The 25,206-nt window shown below is 38.7% G+C and overlaps 1 long non-coding RNA gene across 1 annotated transcript in view; it reads left to right on the top strand.

Annotated features, from left to right (window-relative positions):
- LOC121946053 overlaps positions 1-20,759 on the top strand; it is a 126,840-nt gene extending 106,081 nt beyond the window's left edge. The window contains exons 5-6 of the long non-coding RNA XR_006105988.1: positions 12,136-12,195; positions 20,256-20,759. This is a non-coding gene — a long non-coding RNA (uncharacterized LOC121946053). The remainder of the gene's footprint in view (positions 1-12,135; positions 12,196-20,255) is intronic.
- Positions 20,760-25,206: the final 4,447 nt, after the last annotated feature.

Raw genomic sequence — 25,206 nt, 5'->3', positions numbered from 1 at the left:
CAGTTCACTTCATTTTATTGGCATGGGGTGTGATTCACTGTCTCTATCTCTCTTTGTTCAGTTTTTCCTCTCTTTTCATTCTGTGTCTCGATCCCTCTCTCGCCTCTCTCTTCAAAAAATCTGGCATGGAATCGAGACAGGAGAGCGCCTGCTGTTTTTCTGACACACTCTTCCTTCCTTAAATCAAAACCAACTGAGGCGAAATCAGGTTATTACCTTAGCTGTGTTTCTTCTCGCCCCCTCTCACTCATTGTTCCATCTTTTTTTGCTCGAGGTCTATGAAATTCTACACTTTGAGAAAAAACCAAGGGCGGGCAGGCGGTCAGAGGAACGGGTGCGAGTTGGATTCGAAAGGGGATTGCTGCATAAATAAAGCAGAAAAAATAAATTCTTGAATTGTAAGATGGACATCCGACAGTCTCCCTTCAAACATACACACACACACACGCAGTCCCATCATGTGGGGTGGTGCTGACTGCCCGGCCTGGTTTGTTGTGTTTAGATATTTGTGATTTTTTTTCGCAGCCTTTCATCTTGGAAAAATAAGCATAGACCAAAACGTTTGTCCGTGTGTGATCTTAGGGAGACAGAGATACAGTCTGCAAATGAACTCATAGGGTAGAGACATGGATAGAGGGAATAGACAGAGAAGTGGACCGGCAGGGAATGAGAGAGGATAAGACGAGACATGCTAGATAAACAAACTCAAATAACTTCAAATGACTTGTCTAAGAGAGAAAAAGAGCAAGAGCGATGGGGAGGAAGACAGGGATGATGAAAGAGGTAGCGATGAAATAGCACCTAACTTTCTGCAAAGGTGAGAGCTGGATGGAAAGATGGGAGGAAAGAGGAAGATTTTTATAGATAGCACACTTCAAAAAGTCTGCTCTGGAGTGATAGATGGATGGATGGAAAAGGATGAAAGAAGTTATAATAAATAGGACAGGCTGAAGAGTTGAAGGAGAGTAGTCCAAAAAAGCAAGGACGGTCAGTAAACAGCATGGCTGAGAGTCAAGCAGGCATAAACAACTGCTACTAAAGACGGATGGAAAAAGATGGCCGAATGGCTGTATCAGTGATGGACGATCAGCGATGATGACGGATGAATGAATGGTTGGAGGAGAAGAGGGGGCGGGAGAGTTGTAAACAAGTCTGAATAACCTCATAACAGGCAAATCCACAGGAGGAAGGATGGATGGTAGGATGTTGTGCAGAAGATAAAGGAATGTCAGAATAAAGTAACCTTGAAGAGGGATAGAAAGATAGAGGGGAAGTGAAAGACTGACAGAGAAATAAGCTGAAAACCCTCAGAAACTTCAAGTTATGGAAATCAAAAAAGTGAAAGACACTACAGAGGCAGAACAGAAGTAATGAAGAAATTGAGAGGTTTCTGTATGAGAATGGCTGTATAAAAGTAAGTGTAGAAATAATTTGGAGCTGTGGGATGTCAGTGTGTTTACACTGTGTCTTTTTGTGTCCCTACCAGGCCCATGTGACCGGGGTCAGACTGACACTTTTGTGCATGCTCGCCCTGCCAGCGATAGCTCCATGACATTATCACAAGACTAGCAGTTATACAGCAGACTTAATGAACACACTTGACCACTTGTAAACAGGACAGCCAAGAAAAAAAAACAGGCCAGCGCAAATGTGAGATTTAAGTTGCTTCATTTAAAACCAGAGCTTAGCAGACAAATCATCTTTGCAAAAACAGATCACTTTTGAACTGAAATGTGACTATGATTGATTCAGCTGAAAAAGTATTTGGAGCCCAGCCTTGCATGCTATAAGGAGGTTCCTTTCCAGTCCAATTCACCTGATGTCTCTTTGAACTGGAGGAAACTGGGACACCTGGTTAAAAGCTATACAAACATATGGAAAAAAAGCAAGTTCCAAAAGAAAGCCCCATTGACCCTGGTCAGGATCAAACACGTGGCAGTTTTGCTTTAAAGGGACAGTGCTAAAACATTCTTACTCCTAACTTACTTACTCCTACTGATGCTGTAGTCTCACTGGGTAAGGTATATTACAAGGGTTGTACTAGGGTTGCAATGGTATGAGATTTGCACGGTCCAATAACCATCTCAGAAAGTATAACTTTTTCACAGTATCACAGATTATTAATATTATTATCAGTCAGAATGACCCTTAAAGGGATGAAAACAGAGTTATTTTTCAGCAAATGTTTTATCATTATAATTAAGACTTTAAACCTTTTTTTAACAGGAGCTTGTGTGAAAAGTCTTCCTTTCCCAAAATAACTGAAGTAAAGTTGAGATTCTCCATCCAGTTGCTCTTTTTTTAAAATATTGTAAATAAGCAAATGTACGCAGTATGATAATTGTCACGTGTCATATCACAATATACTTTAAAACCAATATATCACGCCCCACCCCACGCATCAGTTTTGTACAGACAGGGACAGCATGTCAGTTTATGCTTGTGACAAATACCGCGTCCTTTCAAAATAAACTTCCATTTTTACAGAAAAAGTACAGTTTCTGCTCGGTAAATGTGTACAGTCTCTTTTCAAAATAAACTCACAATGTAGGTTAAAAAAAAACAAAACAACCCTTCATCTTAAAGTTTGTTTTCTTAGATTTAGGCAACAAAGAACGTGCTTACATTTTGAAAAAAAAAAAAAAAAATCATGGTTTGGGCTATAATAAGTGTGTTTGTTTCTCACGTAATGTAACAGCACGTGACATACAGTATATAATGTGACTAACATCACTACCGTAGTATGCTACACATACTAGCACACTACACTGTTATTAAAATATCTGCTGACTTTATTTGGTTTCACACAGGACAGAAATAACGGCCTCTTTTTTGTTATTGAAAAGTCACTCAAAACCGCTTCTAAAATCCTTCTTTACTAAACTGCAGCATGTGCATACTGTGTCATGTGGTTACCACGTATGTATTCAGTCATTTAGACTTAAACACAGATTCCACACTGTTTTGCTTTGCTGATGTTACAGAAAAGCTCCCACCTTGAAACAAGTTCATTGAACTGTATTTATAAAACTGTTTAAGTATATTTGTTTTACATATGTGATTTAAAACCTGGACAAGTCTTGGATTAATGAATGAAATGAATTCATGCCTTTTCCAAGTGACCTCCTCTCCCCAGTGGCGGGGGACTAAACAAGGCTCCGCTGTATTCATTCCTCTCTCACCTGTGCAAATTACTGTGTGCAAACAGACTGGATCACACTAGCTTCATGTGGTTAGCCACTTCCCTAGCTGGGACAGAGTCTACTCAGGAGAAATAAGCCATTTCCTCTTCACTCGGGGAAAGATATGCTCAACTGTAACCTACTGTAATACTTTCCAGGTGGTGGGTGGATTTTTATCTTTTTATTTAGGATGTACAGTGCTCAACAGGAAACATGTCCAGTAATTTAGAGTCTCTTAAACTCTTGTTTTCACTTGTTTAATCCCTTTAAAACATGCAAACTGCAATTATCATGATCAAATCTTACATCTCTTTAATAAAAACATTAAGGTATCCTTACCAGCTGCAGTTTTTAAAAAAAATAATCCCAGATGTGAAAAGATGACCCAGAGTATGTGGTATGAAATTTATGCACATAACTTAATTAGGTAATCCTGTAATAATATAGCATATTTAGTCATGCTGTTATAGATATTCTACACTTATCTTAAAATAATATTCACTCAAGAATTTGCATTTTCTTTGGCTTCTGTTCCAAGGACCCTGAGTTAGCTCCATGTCTTACAAATATATATGTCTGACTGCAAAGCTGAACAAAAATACAAGGTTGGTAATGAAGAAGATTTTTATATAAAAAAGGATCTGTTGGTAGAAGTATTGTGTCAGTCCTCAGCACTTATTTTAGCACTTTAGATAAAGTGCTTGAAAGAAGTGCCCTCACCCAGCATCTTCCTCAGATCATCAGGATCTAAAAATAAATCTGTCGCCTCACTTTGGTTGTAAACACATCACAGAGTCTGCTCTGGCTGAAGTTACAAAAAATCCTCTTTCAGCGGCAGATTATAATATATAATAACTAAATATGTATGTAAATATGTAAATACCTCTGCTGCTTGTTTATCAGGCTGATCAACTTGGAGATCATTGTGAGAACAGACACCAACCTTAAATTGCTTTCTATCACAACTCCGGAAAATTACATATAGTTCGCTGTCAGTGTCACATAACTTGATGTATTTTTAATGACTGATATTACAAACTCTGGTAAAATTCTGAATGCTACTGATGCTATCTAATCTCCACAACAGCTTATTTTGGAGGCTGACTCTGTCTGATGTTTAGTTATGTGCATGTTGCACACGGTAAATATTCTATCAGGCAAGTTTAAAAATACACAGATACGGAGGTTTAAAAATATATGCTCAAGTTTTTTTTGGACAATACTGCACTAAGTATTGCATTAATTATACAGAAATAATAAAATATTTACCACACTTTTTTAAATATTAAAAGCAGTAGCAATGTTTAAAGTGTATGAGTTAGTAAGAGCATGAATACACAATGAGCTTAAGATACAAGAATATATGATGTGATATGTGTGAGTGCTTTGGATGGATCATTAATAAATCCTATAAACTTTTTTAGCTGGTAAACAGAAGAGGCCTCGCAAGGTCATCTCAAACACGGTTCTAATTTTTAACCTTGAACTCGTGTGTGTGTGTGTGTGTGTGTGTGTGTGTGTGTGTGTGTGTATGTGTGTATAAATGGTGTATGTGTGATATCGAAGCATTCAAGCCAGAGTGGAGGCATGTCCTGGCTAATCCAAAGGCCAAAACACACAGGCGGTTAAGTTTCCATGACCTCAACTCCATGCTGCTGCACACACATACTTTACACACACATACACACACTTGCGCACACACACAATATTGTTTCTTCTTGCTTCTACTCTCTTTTCTTTTTCCTTCCTCCCCTCCTGCTGTCTTTCATTTCTTCCCCTCGCTGCTACCTCCTCTCACAGAATTGCAACATTTTGTCAATTACCATTTAGTTCATTGTTAACCCACAGAGGAAAAGCGAAGTGAGTTCTGTATTACCGCAGGAGTTCTGTCATCTTAAGAACAATTACACCAATTAGCTCACATTTAAATGGTTTCCAGAGAGTAGCAACTAGGCTATAATAACAGTCCAATGAAGTGACAACCAACCAATTAATCTCACTTTAATTGCTCAGTAGGTACAGTCAATCAGTCATAATCTCCCTCTGACTCGTGTCTTTTCTTTCTTGCTTTCAGCACACATTCCACCACTCAGTGGCCTGACTCACCACCTGTCAATCAAATCTAAACTCGCCCTTCCGCCCCTCTAGAGATGAAGGTGCATTCCAGTGTGTTGACATCACAGGCCATGCTGCGAGTCAGCACATTTGACTTCTCACATAACACTGAGAAAATACTGTGTTGACAAGACCAATCACTTTAGAGAGAGAGAGAGGAAACTATACGCAGCAAGAAAAGTAGAAACAGAGACATGAAAGAATGAGACAGAAACTTGTTTATTTTTCAGGCAACAGGATTGAATTTTACTTTAAGACCAACAGCGACCCATAATCGAAAACTGACTCTGTTGCCTCATTTTAAAGCTGAATGCACGCTTGCAGCTTAAATCAATTAACACAAAAACAAACATTAGCTTGCTGCCACAGTCTGTGTGCAGCAGACTGATGATAGATTGCTGGATCACTGTGCCACATCTTAGAGTCCATCTTTGATCTAATAGTTTCACAAGCTCAAATGTTATTATATGTGTCGTGGGAGATTTACATTATGGGCAGCTTTCTGCTTCTGGCAATGAAATCTTGCACATGTGTATTGAGAGACACATGCTATGCTATAAAGTGCAGGGCTGTACAGTCAGGCAACGATTAAGCAGTTTGCCACAAAAGGTCTATCCAGCGCTAATCCAAAAAAAAACAGTACATTTGCAACTTGTATCAGCAGCCATGAAACCCCACAGTCATTTTTATGTGGAATATTTTCCACAGTTTATATATACAACCTTCTACTGTGATTTTTGTGACCTTTGTGAGGACCAGTGTGTAGGAATTAAGGGATACATTAGCAGAAATAGAGTATAAACTAATAAGCATGTTTTCTGTAATAAGAACATTGTGTTCTTGTAACTTTAGATTGACCCCAAAACAGACAAACCTGGATCTGGATTGAGCCATTCCATGTTTTTCGCGTCGGTAACTGTAGTTAGCAGCCCCTCTATGACGAGCCCAACAGCATTAGAAAAACACTGCTTTATTCAGTGTTTTTACAGGGTCTGTTTGTTTGGAAAGGAGGAGACCTCTGTGAATAATTTCGCTCCCGGATCCCGGATCTCTCTTCGGATCTTGAGTTATTGGAGAAAAAAAATAACACCTAACCTGTCTGCAGTGAGCGGAAAAGCATCGGAGAAACACTGATTTGTGAAATGAAAGTGCCTTTTTCAGTGTTTTCACCAGTTTTAATCACATACTCAATTTGCTTTGGAGAAGATAAGACCTCTGTGAATAATTTAGCACCTGGTAAAAACCTCCTGAACATTATACCCTGAGTCAATTATTACCAGAAGTTCATGTTTGGCACAAAGGAGAAATTTCAGTTGGGTGCAATCTGCAATACTCACCGCTAGATGCCAGTAAATTTTACACATTGCTCCTTTAAGCCTCTTTTGTCATAGTTGATGTAGCTAACAATAGTTAAAAATCCAACAAATGAAGATCGTTTTCAGTGACAGAGAGTAGCTGATGAGGAAATAACTGACAAAGAAATATGTGAGCCTGGGTTGTATCTTACAGCAGGAGAAGCTTCTCAGCACCAAGAGAAGTTTTTTTTTTTTTTTTTTTGTGCAGATATAACACAGATACTGTTTCCCCGCAAGTAATGTTGGAGAAAAAGTCATCTTCTTTGAGGTCTGGAAAGCAAAACTGTAAAGTGCATCCAATAAAATGTATTCTGAATGTCTGGCTTTCCTTTTGCCAGAGCACATTTTATCACTTAACACATTTAAAACTATCTAATTGTGTGACTGTGTGTGTGTGTTACTGTTTCAGTCTTCTTACTACCAGTACATTTATTGGCAAGTGTTGTTCTTTAGTAATACCATTAGAGATCACCACTTTTTTTGTTTCAAATTCCCATCACTGACTGATGTCTCATTCACAGGCACGCCAGTCCATAACATACAATTAAAACAGCATATATCATTGCTGACAGCTTGACGTTAGCCTTTCTTAACATTCTTAACATCAGCCACCGGAACAGGTTAGTGTGCATATGGTTCTCTCTGTGTGTCATTTACAGTAAGAGCACACACTTACTTGAGCAAAAATGTGATCTGAACAAAGAACAAAGTAACAGGACTGCCAATTTGGCATTGTGGTATGCACATGATGTACTGCATGTTGCCATATAATTATATATCATGTTTTCAGCACATTTGTAGACTTCAAAGCATTGCTCACCACATACATCTGTTAGCTCTCAATCTTCAATTGTTACAGTGATTCCGATAAATGTTGTTATTTAGTCATTATTAGACAATATGCTTTGAATGGGGCATGCTGTTTGAAGTGGTCTCACAAACACCACAGCATTTTGGTCTACAAGCAGGAAAAGCAATAAAATTAACCAAAATAGAGATTGCTGCACACGAACTGCGACATATTTTATCGCTAACATTGGTATCCTTTGACCTTTCTGAAGACATGCTTACAGATCATTCTGTGTCAAATGGCAAATGGAGTTGCACTTTGTAGTCTTCCAACCACCCAAAGCACTTCACAAAACGGTCATATTCACCCATTTACATACCCATTCCCACAATTCTGGCTAAGGCTACCATGCAACATGCCACCTGCAACTCAGTAACATTTACATGCACATAAATACCAATGGCACAGCCATTGGGAGAAATTTGGGGTTTGGTATCTTGCCCAATGATATGTGGACATGAGCACTGGAGGAGCCGATGATCGAATGGCTGGTCTTCCAATTAGTGAACGCTTTACCTCCTGAACCGTAGCCGCCAAAATCAGATTAAGGTTTTTGTTTACAGCTTTACATTTTAGATTTGTTCAAACCATGTATATGCTATTTGAGACTAAATTCTGTTAAATATTTTGCAAAAGTTTGAGAATTACATAGGGTTTTTTTGTTGGGTTTTTTTTGCCTCTGGTTATTTAGTAATTTTTACATGTTTAACAGGTACAAATGATCTACAGGCACAAGCAGATGGCACATTTTTCAGTAATGGCCCTTGAAAATGGGGAAAAAAAAGTAAGGTGTCATTTTAGGGCCCCAGGCAGCCCCCCCAAAGTATATACATATGGATGTTTTCATACATCTGGCTAAAAATCAATGTTATTATTATGTTATTTCAGGGGCTGTAAAAAAAAGCCAGAATCTGATAGATATCAAGCTGGACAAGCCAAGGTTACAGTTGGTTGCCTTTATGAGATGTCAGAATGGTGAATTGGACCACAGAAATTTGTGTGAAAATGTTACTTAAATGTTGTCTTCATGTATAATCTGACTAGATTCACTTGATGCCTTTTAGTAATATTCCTCCCTGAATCCAAAAAACTGGATAACAATGGGAAAAAAAGATTAGATTATGATAAGATAACAGGATTCACATTATGAAATTTCAGATGCAACTGTATCAAGTAGAGAAAAGTACAATACATGAGAGGAAGAGGAGACGTGGCAAATTTTCTCAGTCATTAGTTGAAATCCGCAATGTCATGAGAAAATGTTATGTGTGTTATGTGGCACCATCACACCCCATGATGTGAAATATTGTTTGAAAATATTGTTTTCACTCACCGATGTTTAATTGTTCCTCAACCGATCCCGCTTGTTCCCTTTTTCATTCTGGTTCCCACCACTAATTAGGAATGGGATTTAACTGCCGATGACTTTAGCGCGGGATCAGAACACACCCAGCCATTATAAAAAACCCAGGGACCCATAATGTGGTATGGGCTAGGCCGCTAAAACCAAGGGGTGGAGAGACAGGAGGGGAGGGGAGTGCTGGTAACAGTTTCTCTTGGTTGCTCTTTGAATTTTTGGCTGTGTCCTTTCACGCCTTTGGCCTGTCATGAGAGGTTTCTCTCTCCCTTATTGAAATTGTTTTCTGTTTGTTTCCTCTGCTCTCTGGCTCTTTTTCTCTATGTATCTCAGTTTCTTTCTTGTCTACCAGTCGCAACTCCTTTTTTACCCTCTATCACCTCTCACTCTCTCTCTCTCTCCCTCCCACACTCTCTCCACTGTAAGACCTAATATGAACTTTTGACAGGAGCTGGGATCTTTGTTTAATTGCCAGTGTTGCAGCGCATACCCTCATAAATCTAATGCTGTAATGCCTTTGAAACGCCTTCTAGGCCTTGCGATCGCACACACAGTGCCGCACAATCTCTTTCTCACTTTTCTCCTACTTTCTCTCACTTTCCTTCACGCACACTCAAACACATGCACAATTGCACACACAGATGTGATGTGTGAGAATGAGGGCTTTGAGGTTGTTTGTGCTCACATCAGACATAGCAGCTCCAGTGTTTGTTTGCAGTTTCCACTGGCTCTAGTCCAGTCCACCAAACCCATGGGAATTTGTGGATCAGCATCTTCTCAAAAAGCTCCTGGGCGTCAGAGTGTATAACTGAGCAAAGACAGAGTGCAATGAGTGCAATGAGGTCATTATTTTTATGTGATTTTTATGATTTAATCTGTATACCATAGTTTATAGTGGATGGTGACAGGGGAAAAGGGAGAGCAAGAAAAGCTGTCTAAAAATTTAGGAGAGACACTAAATAGCCAGATTATACTGGAAGTAAATTTACTTCTAAATGTAGGGGGGTTTTTTTTGTGTTTGTTTGTTGTTGTTTTTTTAATTGGAATGTTATTTTGTAAATCTTTATGTAGCTTTTGTTCTGATCATACATTATGCAACTTATAATTGCTCTTTGCTTCATGTTTCTATCTATTCAAATCAAATCAGGAAGTAAATAATAATATGACAGTACAATTAATCCTGCAAAATCTTTGATAAAAAATACATTAAGTATGGTTCTTCATGTACATTGTTAGGCATTTAATCAACCTCAATACAAAAAATACAACTCAAACAGGGTGGGGTGTAGTTGTAATTGTTGTAATGTAATTGCTGTTACATATGTAATATGTTTGCTGCTGGGTTTTGCACTCTGGATCAGTCCAGCTCCCGTGATAATGTGTACAATATTGCCTGCAGGGATATTTGTAATCAGCATATGAAGCTCCAGTACATAAATACCTTATTAAAAGAGCCAGACACTGCATTTCATTGCTCACTCAGTTGTTTGAGTTTTTGCATTACCCAATGTCGCAGGTAGTATGCCAGGAAGTGTAGCTCACTCATGTTCTAACTGTAATGTGGTAAAATTGTGAAACAAGACCCCCCCCACCCACTTCGCACTGGCCACAGAAGCACCAAGAAGCCTGCCTACTATCTGTGGAGCATTACCTACTTCCTTCTGGTGCCCATGTTAACCAATAGGGATGTTTACAATGTGGGTGCAACAAGGTGCAAAGTTCAGTGACTGGCTTAGTTTTTGCAGTGATAGTTTTTGAATCTGGTCTATTTTTTCGGCGAGTGAATCTGGCACAGAAACACAATGATAATCTATTATGAATATTATAAAGTACATATTATATATGATGTAAACGATCTGATTCTGTTACACTGTAAAATACACATCCCATACTTAAATAATTTATATTATTTAAGTATGGGAAATATTTGTCAGTTGCGTCTTTACAGAGATGAGCAGGGCTCTACAGTGATTAGAAAAGAGGTGTGACCAGCCAGTCGATATCATATCGCCTTATAAGGTGCCTCCGAATCATTGTGAACCAGGCATTAGGCAGCGACCTCCAGTGGTCATAGTAAATATACAGGAGCAAAAGAGAAAGTGAAGTGTGATGTAATATGAAGAGCAATAAAGACTGTGTAGGGAGGAGGTCAGGATATATGGCTGGGTCAAACATACAAACAAACACAGGACTTTTACCCACTGCTGTTCGTGTCTAGTATTAAATTAAAAGTAAAAGAAGACTTATTTTAACTTGTGTACTTAGGCTTACTTTCATCATGTGCGTACATATCTAACTTATGTCACATACTCAATGTACTCAGGCTGCTGTTGGGCACAAACATATGTCTCCAAAAATAGCCGCTGCTGAACCACCAGACTACAGCTTTTTTTTCCCTGGCTGTGAGGCTCCTCAACTCCCTCTGCTACGCCAAAAAGATGTCGCAGGATTTAGTATAAACTTTAATTTCATTTCTTCTTAAACCACATTTAAGAAAAATGACAATAAATTTACCTTGTACCTTGTATTTTTCAGGAATTAGTAAAAACTATGTTTTTAAATGGATCCAATTGAGATAAGAGGTTAAGTCACAAGCTTTTTTAAATACATTAAATTGGTTGAGAAATAGTAAACCCACTGATAGACATAGAGGGGGACCGATACAATTAATTTATGAAACGACAGTGTGTAACGTATATATGTAACTTAAGTTACTTAAGAACCGTTCTTATTTTGACTATAGAATTTTCTCTAAACCTTACAGAGTACTTTTGGTGCCTATCTGCGACAGTTTTAACAATGTTAACCATGTGTTCAAAACTTCAACCTTTAGTATGTGCTTCTGTTGCACGTACTCTCCAGTGGTCAAATATGTCATTTGGGAGTCATGGTAAACATACTATTCTGTTATTCAGGTGTAAATATACAGCATGTGTTGACAGTTCAGGGTTTGCTGACACATGCAATATGTATTTGACCTCAAAGGCAATGTTACTGGTTTTTGGGGATGTTAAATAAGTAAACAAACATCACATGTTGTAAAGGCAAAGTGATACACTAGTGGGCTTTGTAATCAGACATATACAGAAGCCTTTAAAAATACAAATAAAGTCCTACATGTCTAAAGCTAACAGACAACCTTTCAACTGAAAGGAGATGTAAAATCACTCCTGTGGTACAGGTTTAGTTGTCATTTATAACCTGGTGGCAGAAATCTGAAGCTGAACATGTAACCAGAGAACAACACATGTAAACACAGTTATTGTTTTTTTTCAGGTGTGGCACAGTGAGAGTCAGTGGAGAAGATCTCCTGGTCTAGACAGGAGGACTGTCAGGGTAAATGTTACATTCTCTCTTTGTTGTCTATTACAGTATACAGTACCTGTCTGTCTTTGCGTGTCTCTCTTTTTCCATCTCTGTTTCTTTCTCTCTGCAGCCCTGATTTGTTTTCTCTTATTGTCTGTGTCTCCATCTCTGTCTGTGCTCGTACAGCTGATTACATGAATTATTTACAACGTGTAAATCCTCAGCAGCTGCTCCCTGTTTGCTGTTTTGCCCTCCTTGGTCCCCTCTCTTTTCTCTTTCAGGTTAGCACAGGAGGATTTTTTTCTCAACCTTGTCACCTCTCTTTCCCCCTCTCTCTCTTCCTGTTACTGTGCCTGGGGTTAAGCTCTCTCTCGCGCTTTCTGTCTCCTCTCATTCTCTCTAATTACACAGCTCTCAGTTGCAGCCCTGTGTCTTCCCATGGGTTTGTATGTCCTTATGTAAGGACTGGCTGAATGACATTCTGTAATAATGGGAATTTCAACTCACAAGCTCACAGTTGTTTGTTTGTGTGTATTTCTGTGTGTGTCTTTCACTCTGTGTCAGTATGTGCAGTTACTTACCCAGAACACACACTGTATGGTTTCAGATACTTACAATCAAGATACATATGTGGATTCAAAACTGTGTCATTACCGTTATTCAGCAGCTGTGCCTTATGTACAGTGGAAACAATCACCCCCCCAGGCTTCAAATGCTTTAACAAGGATCCCAAACTGTGTTGTCAAATTAGTTTTTTTTCCTTCTTTTCTTCTTTGGTCCCTTCAATCAAGTCCCGAGGTTGGACTCCAAGCATATTTTTTTCATGTACACGTGAAGTAATTTCATGTTGAAAAGAAAGAAGAAATTAGTGGTTCCACGCAAGAAAATCTATCAAAAAAAATAGCATGTGGCTAATTTCAGGAAGAGAGAGACAACGAAAGGGAGGCATTACCTTTAGGCTCTGTTAAATAATTTCTTTTCCCACTATTCAGTTTCTATTGTTCGAAGCCATTGCCGATCTGTCCAATATTACTGCTAATCTAACTTCAAAGGGTTGCAGTCATGTAAAAGCACTTTTTAATTGTGATAAGGAATATGCTTTAATGCCTAAACCCTTCTCCTCTGTTCGTCTGGACAGAACCCATAAATATTGAGGCCTTTTTTTCATTGGCAATTAAAATTAGAATTGGTCACATTTTTCACTGTCAGCCATTTCCTTTGCACACAAAGACATGTGTGGGCCACACACACGCATGCATACATACAGACACATGCCGAGCCAGACATTGCCATATGTGTGCACACAGAAGCACGGTAAATATAGTGTTTATCTTTAAATTAATTACACTTAACACAAAAACTTTGCTTGATGTCCTTTGGAGAGTTAAAACCTCTGCAAAACTAAAAGTGTTCAAAGGTTTTCCCGGCTTTTTTGGACAGATGATTCACCACGGTTGCACCTATGACACATGAGATGCAGGCCACACCGTATTGTCTAGAGATAACACAATAAGATGATTCTTGAGTGAATCACTTGCACTCTAGTGCTTTTGACAAAGGACGTTCTTGACGCATTGATATGTATACAATACTTTAAGGCAGCGGGGCAGAAAGATGTAATTCTGTTGTGACAAAATCTATTTGTATAACAGTATATTGTGCAGAACAAGAGCGGCATGAAAATACAGAATTGGTTGCACTTGTTGTGTAAATTGCCTCATCTAATTTGCCTCAAAATGATTCTCATAAGTTGTTCAAAGACTAGACTCTAAGCTTTAAGAATGTGTACATCTTAACATTTTCTCCACAAATCATTGGAGAAACTTCATACTTTCTGCTCCGGTCACTGCAGCCTTTCTGTCAACGGCATTCACGCATGCCCGCTTGCGCTTGCTCTATTTCTCTCTCTCTCTCACTTACGCAACTCACACAATCCGGCACCAAATCTGTGTTATGATTTGGCCCAGTCGGTACTGATATCTATGAAATGGTGTCATTTTGGCACTGGGTTTTGGTACCCAACCCCAATTGATTGCCCATCAGTTTAGTCTTTGTGCGTTAAGTATGTATACAGTAGATCCACAGTGTGTTTGCCAAGCACAGAACAAAGATAAGAAGAGAAAACATGACACTGGCTCTTTAAACTGTGGAAAAAAATACACTGTCTTACAAGTTACAAGCAAAACACGCAATAACATTCATTAGTAATAAAATGTATCAAGGCAACATTGAGCTCAGTGTGAATAGATCTTGACTCTGGAGAATTAACTGATACAGCAGACACATGCATAACTAAGCAATTTTATTCGATTTATGTGCATATTTTGCAACATGCTGACTGACTTATGACAACAATGTGAGAGACATGTTTGACAAAACCATTAGGGCCATCATTTTATTTGATATTAACTTTCCTTTGTTGCCACTTATACATTTATTATTTTGTTATTATTATGTCATAATTGACATATACATCAGACTAAAAGGTTAGTCAGCCCCTTTAAAAGGCTCATCAATTCAGCACTTAAAATCTCTGACATTGACACTGTAGCCAGACTGACAGCTCTAGCTCCGCTGCAGTAGCTTTCACACCTCACCACAGCACAACTTTGCTCTGCAGTCAGTCAGGATTTTCAACGTACTGCAAATTGTTCAAACTGAGTTTCTCGCTGACAACACTCGGAGCGGGATTTGTTTCTAAGTTTGGAGAATAAACTATTAGTGACGGTGAGGGAACAGAAGAAGCTTGACTTCGGTTCGTTCCCCCTCACCTCGGCTCACCACAGCGTGCCTTCAACACTGCAGTCAGTCTGGGTATTGAGTTTTGGCTGACATGGCTGGGTTGGCTCACTGCTTGTTTAGCAGTCTGAGCCAAGCATGTGCATGTGCGGCTGTGTGCGTGTTTATGTGCATGCATGTCTGCGCTTGTGTTTCTGTAGGGTTCGTGCGCATGTGTGTGAATGCATGACTGTGTGTATATGTGTGCCCCTATGTGCCTGCATGTGTCACGTGCAGTGGGAGAGGGCTGTAAACCTTGGTGGAGTGTTTTTTGGGTTGTTGTGCAGTGTGGCCTCATTACCCAGGTGTTTACCCCCAACCACAGGAAGCGTTTGTCAGTGATGACTGTCTGCCGGCAAACATCGCCTGGGGGAAAGTTAGACAGGAAGAGAGGAAGATAGACAGAGCAAGACAGAGAGAGGTGGAATCATAGAAACACAAGTTTTAAATTCAATCTAACTATCTATTTATCTACTTATCTATCTATCTATCTATCTATCTACAGCACATCCATGGGGGCATACTTCTGTGTGTGTCTCTTTTTCCTAAATGTGTGTCTGTGTGTGCCAGTCAAACCCTCACTGGCAGGTCAATGGGTTCCTCCACTCCTTCAGCAGTGGAGGGAGGGAGAGAGGGAGGGAGGGAGGGAGGGAGGAAGGAGAGGAGAGGAGACATACAAGCTGTTGACAGGGATTTATGAGCTGATAGTGTCAGACTGCAAGCACAACAACAGTCTCCCTGTCTCTGCCTGTCTGCTCATAGAGAGAGAGACAGAGAATGACAGAAAGAATGGAAGGAGGAGGGGGGGGGGCAGCAAAATGACTTGAAGAAGAAAGAGCAGAGCAAGGGGTGAAAATGATAAAGAAGAGGAAGACAGTTGGGGATGAGAAGAGGCAGGATTGAGGTTAAATTTAATTTGTTTAGGGGTTTTCTCTCTTTTTGTCCGTTACCATGCATCTTTTTCTCTTCAAACACATCCTATTCCTTTCTCCTCTCCTCCTCTTCACTTCAATACCGCTGTTGTATGAGCTGACTGCTTTTGTTTTGGCTTGTTTACACTTGCGAGTAAGAAACCATGTGTTCTCATATTTAATATAAACCAAAGGCTATTGTTAGCCTCCCGTGACCACCAAAGGATGACAAAGACTGTACCGAGATGACTGTGCACCCATATTCAGGACAATAATATATCCTGTGCTGTATTGTTGTGTCACATTTTCAAAAAAGCTGAGAATTGCACGTTTGATTAGATAAGGCTGTTACAATGAAGTGTGAACAATTGTTCATTTTTAAAGACGTTGAAAGAATAAAGCTATTGATAGGTTTTAGCAGACAATTGTTCTTTGTGTGTGTGTGTGTGTGTGTATGTGTGTGTGTGTGTGTGTGTGTGTGTGTGAGTGAGTGCTCAGACTCATCATGGTGAGTCATAACCCGCAATGTTCACTGTTAGATGACACACACTGATAAAGTTGGACTGTCTGACATATTAGAGACACAGTCTGGTCGGGTAATTTTTATCTAATTTGCTGTCCTAAGCATAAATCCATAATCTCTGACTCTGTTTAGGTTTGGTGACTTCCACAGTACATCCTCTTTCACCAGCCTATTTTGACACAAGTACTTCTCAGATGAGGCTGTAGTTTTTATAAAGTGGTGTTTTCCTCAGCAGACTAATCTGGTTTGCTTAATTCACCCACTGTAAGTTCCATTTTTTTCAACACATTCTCATACCTAAACAACAGAATAGTTCATTTGCCATTGACTTTCAAAATAATATATACTAGTGCAGTACCTGTTCAAAACATGATTGTTAGGAACGCGCCAATTGCTTGGCCTTTGTTATTGCTGCATGCAGCTTTCCTGAGAACTGCTTAAACAAACAAATTAACACTCACACTGCCTTTCTTTGGATCATCCTGAGCAAAACACCTGGGCCCCAGATAGCTAAAGATTTATTTTGATGTTTGTATATTAAAAATATGAAATTATGTTGCTATTCTTACTCATTGTGCTCTGTAATTATGTAGAAAGGTTGGAAAAACATGCAACTCAACTGTATACCGCTTACTTACTTTGTGCTTTTACTTTTACCTTAGAGAAAAAAACAAAACAAAACACGAAGTCTGCAATTACAATGAGCAGACAGTGACATGTTGGGCCACTGAATACACTGCAGATTCAGACTTTACTGAAAAAATAAACCCCAAACAAATAAAATATCATGCATAATTATTCATCAAACTTTTCAGAAAAAGGTTGTAAAGTAAAGCAACGCGGTGTTTGCACGGGGAACACCCGTGCAAACACTTGGCAGATGTATTAATTTCTATTTCAGCATGTTAGTGGCTTGTTTTGACACAACCACAGCAATCATAAGGTGGAGCATGCATGGATTTCAGTAGCAGGCACACACACACACAGCCACAAAGAACAACTGTCTGCTAAAAGCTATCAATTGCTTTATGATATGAGTGTACTTTTCTTCGTATTCTAATGACATAATCTAGCATGACTTTTAATGCAATTTTTTATGACATACTACACTATGACTTTTTCATGACATACGTTACTATGAATAATTTATGTTTTATTACGTACTATACAATGACAACCTTACTATGACTGATTACATTTTTTCCAGCATAGAACTCATCACTTGGACATTTTCATGACATATACTATGACTTTCTCTCATGACATTTTATGATGTGCAACACTAATATGGTTTTATGACATACTGTACTATGACTTTTGAATGACATTTTACATTAAATACTGATTTTTTCATGACATTTTATGACAAACTAAACATTAAAACTAAAAAAAAAACTAAAACATTTTTAAAACATTTTTATGACATACTATACAACGTACTATATTATGAGATTTTTTCTATTTTGATGACCTAGTAATCCATATACTGTATAATCCCTTTTTGATGCAGTTTTGGATGACATACTCTACCATAGCTTTATTTTTTTAATTTTTTTATGTTTTGCTAATTTGGATGATGCTTATTACTATGACTTTTTTTGCTACTTTGATGGCATATGATACTTATTTATGCTATTTTGTATGATATAATATACTATGACTGTTTTCTGGGTTTTGGATGAAATACCATATTATGACTTTTTCATGCTATTTTGGACAGCAAAGGACGCTATGACTTTCTTTGTGCTTTTTTGGTTGATGTATTATACTTTGTCTTATGCTATTTTGGACAACATACTTTACTATGACTTTTTTATGCTGTTTGGATGACATACTATTCTGTGGACTTCTTTGTGCTCTTTCGGATGCCGTCTTATACTATGTAGTTTTTGTGCTATTTTGGGCTATGTACTATACTATGACTTTTTGATGCTATTTTGGACAATATACTATTCTATCCACTTTGTAATGGTATTTGGGACGACATACTCTGCTATGACTTTAATACTCGTTTTGACAATGTAATATACTATTACTTCTTTTGGCTACTTTGCTCCTTTGAAGGGCATACTATACGCACAGCATGTTTTAAATAAGGTACAAAAAATTATTTTATAGCATGATGTCCGAAATAGCACAAAGAAGTCATAGTATAGCATGCTATTTAAAATGGCATAAGGAAGTCATTGTATGCATGCTGCTCAAAATATCATAAATATGTCATAATAAGGTATGATGTACAAAATAAAACATAAAAGTTGTCCAAAACAGTAGCCTATTAAAAAGTCATAATATAGCATGTTGTACCACGACTTCTTTTGGCTACTTTGCTACTTTGGAAGGCATATTTTAAGTACAACATGTCATACAAAATAGCATAAAAAAGTCATAGTATAATACGCCATCCAAAGGAGCATACAAATGTCATAGTTTAATGAATCATCCAAAATCACATAAAAAAGCTAAGTATAGCGTGTTGTCTAAAATAGTATACGAAAGCATTTGTATAGCACTTCATCCAAAGAAGCATAGCAAAATCATAGTCTAGTATGAAGTCCCAAATATCATAAAAAAAACATGACACGTTGTCCAAATTATCATCAAAAGTCATTGTATAGAATGCTGTCGAAAATACTAAAAAAAGTTATACTGTACAACATTGTCCAACATACCATAAAAAAGTCATAGTATAGTAGAATTCTTTTTTTTTTTTTTCACAAAAAAAACATGCATCATATCACAACATTTTTCTCAGTCAATAAGCAAAAAATGAATTGGCTGAAGCCCAATGCAGATTTTTGCCTATTTCAACCAAAGGATAACCCTGAATACTGTAGACAAAAAAAAAAAAAAAATGAAGAAAAAAAATACTCAAAACTATAATCCTCACTTATTTTACACTTTATTCAATCTTGATTTTTTTTTACAGTATAACAAATTTTACATTATAAATTGTAATAATTTTTCAATATCTCAAAAGAGAGCAACACTATTTTAACTCAAGCACAGAGTCAGTTCCGTAATTTGACTCCCAAAACTGAAACACATCTGTATTTTACATTGGTTCTCAATTTACATGTTTCAAAAGCAAACAAGCCTCTTAAATTATAATTTCCTTTTCTCAGTTGAGACGGGAGGGATTTTGTTTGGAAATCAAAAAAGCATTTTCAATGTTTTAAGGTACACAATATCTATGAATTTTAAGGTGTAGGATCCTATTAAAAAATAGCAGACTTGTGATAGCCAGCTTTATGCATTATCCTAAGAGCTCTTTTCTGAAATTTAATTATAGGGTCTAGATTTGTTTTATATGCGTTTTACAAAATTTCACCACAGTACAGCATACTGTATATAAAAAGTGAACAGTAAAAATATACAGACATTTCTTACTCAACAGTTCCCTTCTTTTCTAAAGAATGGATTTAAATACTTTATATTTGATATATTCTATGCATGGCTTCCAACAAAGATTATGATCTATAATAACATAAAAAAAAAATTCAAATACTCTTTCATCTTCAACACCATGCATTTCAGTTTTATTTCACAATTAGCGTTAGTGCCACCACACACCATGAATTTAGTTTTATTGTCATTTAGTGCTAACTTCCGCATCCATAAATGTTACAAATTTCAACACATTAGATAGCATAAAAACATAATTTTAGTATGTGTTAAAAAGTCATTGTCACATACCGTGCTACCATGTACGGTCATGTTCTGTTGTTTTCCATACTTCCTCAGTGTTTCCCATTTTATTTTGGTCACTTACCTCTGATCTTGTTTCAGATCCACCTTATGTCAAGTTTCCCTTTGGTGTGATTGACTGTCCTGCCCTGATGTTTTGCACCTTTGTCTCATGATCTTCCCTCTCTTAGGGGTTCATCCCAATATTGGTGCTCCACTCCTCCACTCTTCAACTGTACGAGCACTTGAACCAGAAATGAATCGAGACCTGCCACATCGAAGGATGTCCCAAATCCTTAACTGTGCTCTGAAGAGCGATGAGAGAGGATACATAAGAGTAGTCTTCATGGAAGTCTATGAGTGACCAAAGCGCCTCCTTTATTTATTTTATTTATATAGTTTATTTGATAGGGACAATGCGGACAAACATGGTACAACTTCTGTCTGCTAGAAAACAAGCTGTAGTATGACTAGTTTCCACCTCCTGTCCCTAGTTAGCCTTTTAGTAAAGAAAAGAAGAAAAAGCAAAAAAAGAGAAAGAAAAGAGGACGATATCAAGGTTACATACAATAGAGTGCATTCAATAACAGCTGTGGTAAAAAATAAGACAAAAAGGTGAATATTTACAAATATCAACTTATCAGATATCTGTTATTAAATGGATGCTGCAGCAGATCGAACCTACATGATACATCACATCACACCCAGGGAAGACACTCAAGTCTTTTTCTCATAAACTTTTTACAAGTTTTCTATTTTGCTTTCTGATTCACCATCAAGATAAAAATCTGAACACGAGAAGGAGGGCAAACTACTTGCTCATTAATTACAATGATCTATTTTTTTGAGCTGTTATTTCTTTCTTTTCTTTCTTTTAATTTCTGACTTTTAATATAATAATGTAATGGATAATAATGTATAATTCTATCTGTGTCCCAACCTGATTAAAGCCCTGAACCTTTGACCAGTCTGGAGTCTGCTTTGTGGGTCCATCAGAAATTTGTACCTGAACACCATGATATAATATGTCCTAAAAAAAAGCCATGGTATGGTATGTTTTACAGAAGTAATAGAAGAGAAGGATGTCCTAAACTGTGTAAAGAAGACTAGGTTAAAACCTAGAATATGGCTGGACTGTGTACAGGGGTTCTCAACCTTTTTAATTCAGGGACTTCTTTACTATCATTGAGTAAACTGAAGACATATTTTAGGGATATTTTATATTAAATTAAGAGAAAGGTTGAAATAAGGCAATGTGACTGTGGCCCCAGGCCCCCAAATCACCAGCCTACATCTGGCCCTGGTAATAATAATGAGAGCTCAGCGCGAGGGAACGATGCGTCCTGGTGTTTCTTAATAATTGTCTAAGTCTGACTAAACCTGAAACTTAAACAAAGTAGTCCGTAGAAGTCTAAAGAAATCACTTTCCACTGTTGAATCTTTGGCTGTTGGTTCAGTCAGACACTTTGGTGCTTCGAGGAGAAGTTCCGCTCTGTTTGTCCGTCTCTCTCTAACCGCGCTGTATTGTCGGGCTATCAGCAGTTCAGTATGCGGAAATGAAACTCTGCACGGTTATCAGCTGTATTCTACAGTCAAAGTCGTTCACTGCATTACATGAGTATTTTACACTACTGCTGTTGCAGTGTTTTTGCATGAGAACCTGACACTGACGGTGAAAGAGTGCATCACACGCCAGTTTGTGAATCGTCCTCTCGCTGCTGATTAACAAATGGAATTTTCTGTCTTTGCGGCAACACCCAGTCCAACACTGTAACACGTAATATTTACTTCAGTTTCAACCAATGTCTGAATTCTTTGTCTCTTTATAATGGCAGCACCAGCTGCTCAGACACTGTGACACCTATCAGTTAATAACGTTTAAATAAATGTAGGCTCGTGTGTTAAAGAAACAGCTGTTCCTGAAACAAAGTGATGAGGTGATCCTCTCACTCCTCCGTCCAAAACTGACAGAACGACTGTCGATGGCTCGTTAGCTGTCTATCTCGCTATTTTTTCACCATGCTGCCATGTTACACTACTTAAAGAGAATGAGGAATAACGTGGCAGTAATACAGGACCGTCAGCTTCTGTCAGCCTGTCCACCGTTTATGCCCCTTTTTAATTTGAAAGAACAATGGCCAATAGGGAAACAGCTGTGTCACATGTCAATCACACTGACTTATGGCGCCAGCTTTATCACTCACTCACTAACGGAAAACCCCATGTGTGGTGCTGTGACCGCATGGTACGGTCCAGCCAAAAATAGAGTAAGCCATTCTGTCAGGTAGGGAATATCTATCAGAATTATCTACTTCCCATATGAACATAGATAAAAGTAGAGTAGATATTTCTCTCAGATGAGAAATATCTATCAGAATTACCTACAACCTCTATAAATGTAGGGTCATGGAGTCAGGTGCTGCTATTATTGACATCAGCTGATATCATGCAAGCCCTCATCAGTTGATGGCCAGCTGATTCAGCTCTAAGCATCTGAATCGCTAAACTCACATGTGCAGCCTTATTTAAGCTGCTCTAGCCTGTCTACTCTTTGCTACTCCCTATACAAGCCACTTTTGCCAGCTCCTCATGACAACGCCAACGCTGTTCGTACCCGCTCTTCTACTTACCCTGCTGCTCGCCATTTTGGCCTCTGTTCACGATGACGATCTGTGGCAGGTCAACTGTGTCTTGGACACTCAAACTCAGCGATCTGGGACAGAGGGGGCCATCATTGAAGGACGCACCCCATTCATCCGCCGGAGCTCTCGTTTGGCAAGTAAAAGTCAAATTTCTCCAAGCAATGATGAATGTCCAGTGACCAGGCTGCTGGAAGCCTTGTTCAAGAATGATATTCTGGTTCTGTGCGGTGCCTCTTGTGATGTATTAAACCATGCCGCCTGCTGCTGATTGTAATCTCTCTGTTGCCAGGAAAGTCACCGAGAAGAGGAAGCACAGCGTCCGCAACTCTGCTTCCGCTTCCATTCCAGTCGCTGCTCCTCCCTCCAAAAGGGCTCGCGTCCTGGCCCTGGCTACCAGGTCCTGCTCCATCGATCCGGAGGTGGATCAAGTCCTGTCGGGCTTGGCAGGCATTCAGTCGTAGCTCGCCAGCATGAATTCCAGGATTCAGGCCCTGGAGTCCGCTCCATCTTCCTCCTATGCCTCGAGGTCGCTGCTGCCATTCACGTTGCAGAACAAAGACGTCACTCCACCTGGCCCAGATGACGTCATTATCCTGGGGAGGACGGTGGGAACTGCAATCATGACCTCGACTGGGGGAAGCCAGATCCTTGCAAGTATTGGCATTAACCTTGTTAAAATCTTGCTCTGCTCTGATTTAAGTGATAGGTGTATTGTTGATTGTGGAGATGTGTTGGTTATGCTGAAGGACAGCGACCCGTGACTTGCTAAAACACTGACTCTTGCTGAATTTAATGTGGCTTTTGGCGTGTTCAGGGATGTTGTTTGTGAGACTATCCATCCTGCAGAGCTGAACTGGACACTTATCTAGCGATCATTTCGGATCTGGCCATGACTTACGGGGGAACGCTTTTATACAGATTTCACAAACCCTTTTCTGCAAAAGCTGCCATGTACATCAACCAGAAACTGGACTGGTCTGTTGTTGATTTTCCCTTATACATCCAATCTGTGTCCAAAAATGTGTGGTTGCTAGCCATCCATCCCGGCCCCGGCCCCCGAGGCCACTACTCTACCGACTCCCTTGTGCTTTAAGGAAAAGCTCAGCTCTGTTTGTCTGTCTTTCTCTAACGGTGCTGCGCTGCCAGGTGATCAACTGTTCGATCTGCGATAATGAAATGCTGCTCGGTTGTCAAATAATTGGCTGTATTCTACAGTCACTGCATTACATCGTGATGTATTTGGCCATTTTTTCAACATGCTAAACTATGATGTTTTTGGCCTTTTCTCACCATTGTATACAATGATGCATCTCTACAAGCTGTAATATGTTTTCAGCCATTTTTTGGACATGTCAAAATTTGACATTTTTCGACATACGACACAATGTCATTTTCTGCCATTCTTTTCAACATGCTAAATTATGACTTTTTAGGCCTTTTTTTCGACGTATACTATTATGCGTCTCTACAAAGTATAATATGTCGTTTTCATTTTCATTTTTTTTGACATGCTAAATTATGACGTTTTTGGCCTTTTTTTTAACATTGTATACTATTACTTGTCTCTACAAGCTGTAATATGTCGTTTTTAGCCATTTTCTGGACATGCTAAATTATGATGTTTTTGCACTTTATTCGACATTGTTTACTATGACACGATTCGACAAGCTATTAGATGTGTAATGGTCCATCGATCTACACTGATATATCGATTAAATGAGCAATGATCACATAACATTGATGACAAGAGTAAACATCAATCCATATCATCCTCCTTCAGACGCACCCTTATTTTGAAATTCTGTGTCACCGTCACACAGCTTCAGGCTGATGATGGGGAAGAAAGGTGAGGAGTGTAACGCTGTTTACTCGATGATAAATCATCAGTGTGTAAAAGTTTTGTTTTCGGAGTAACTGTCAAACAAAAGCCGTACGGAGGAAACACAACGTGCCGGGCAACCTCACTTACTTCTTGCTAAAGTTACGAAACTTGCTAAAGTTACGTTAACTGTTCCAACAATGTTGACTGAAAAAACGTGCATGTAGAGGGAAAGTCGTCCATGCTGTTCTGTCGGGAGGTGCAGGGACATAAACCAGCGGTGAGTAGGTCAAATCTTAAATAATAGTGAGTTGGTTAAGTTATGAGTAGAGCCACTGAGCAAATTTCTGCAATGTAAAATGCCATAGGTTTATGCTAAAAACATTAGCATGTTGGATATGTGGGGGAAATGCGGTCTACAATATAACCGTTATTTAACCAGGCAAAAGAGTCATTGAGATTTAACATCTCTTTTCCAAGAGTGACGAAAGACAACTGGTTATTCGATGATCCTTGACAGTTATTGCTGAGGCATAGCATGTTGCAAAAACGGCCACAACACGATAAAAATGCAAAAACTGTTTAAAACACCTTAAAACAGCATAAAATAGCGTCCGGAGAGACGCTATAGCATAGAATGTTCCAAAAACAGCCAAAAACACCATAATGATGCATGTTGAA

The sequence above is a fragment of the Plectropomus leopardus genome, chromosome 7, assembly GCF_008729295.1.
Source record: "Plectropomus leopardus isolate mb chromosome 7, YSFRI_Pleo_2.0, whole genome shotgun sequence".
NCBI classification, from domain to species: Eukaryota; Metazoa; Chordata; class Actinopteri; order Perciformes; family Serranidae; genus Plectropomus; species Plectropomus leopardus.
Note: the sequence above shows the minus strand (reverse complement) of the source record. Positions and strands in the feature narration are given on the sequence as shown.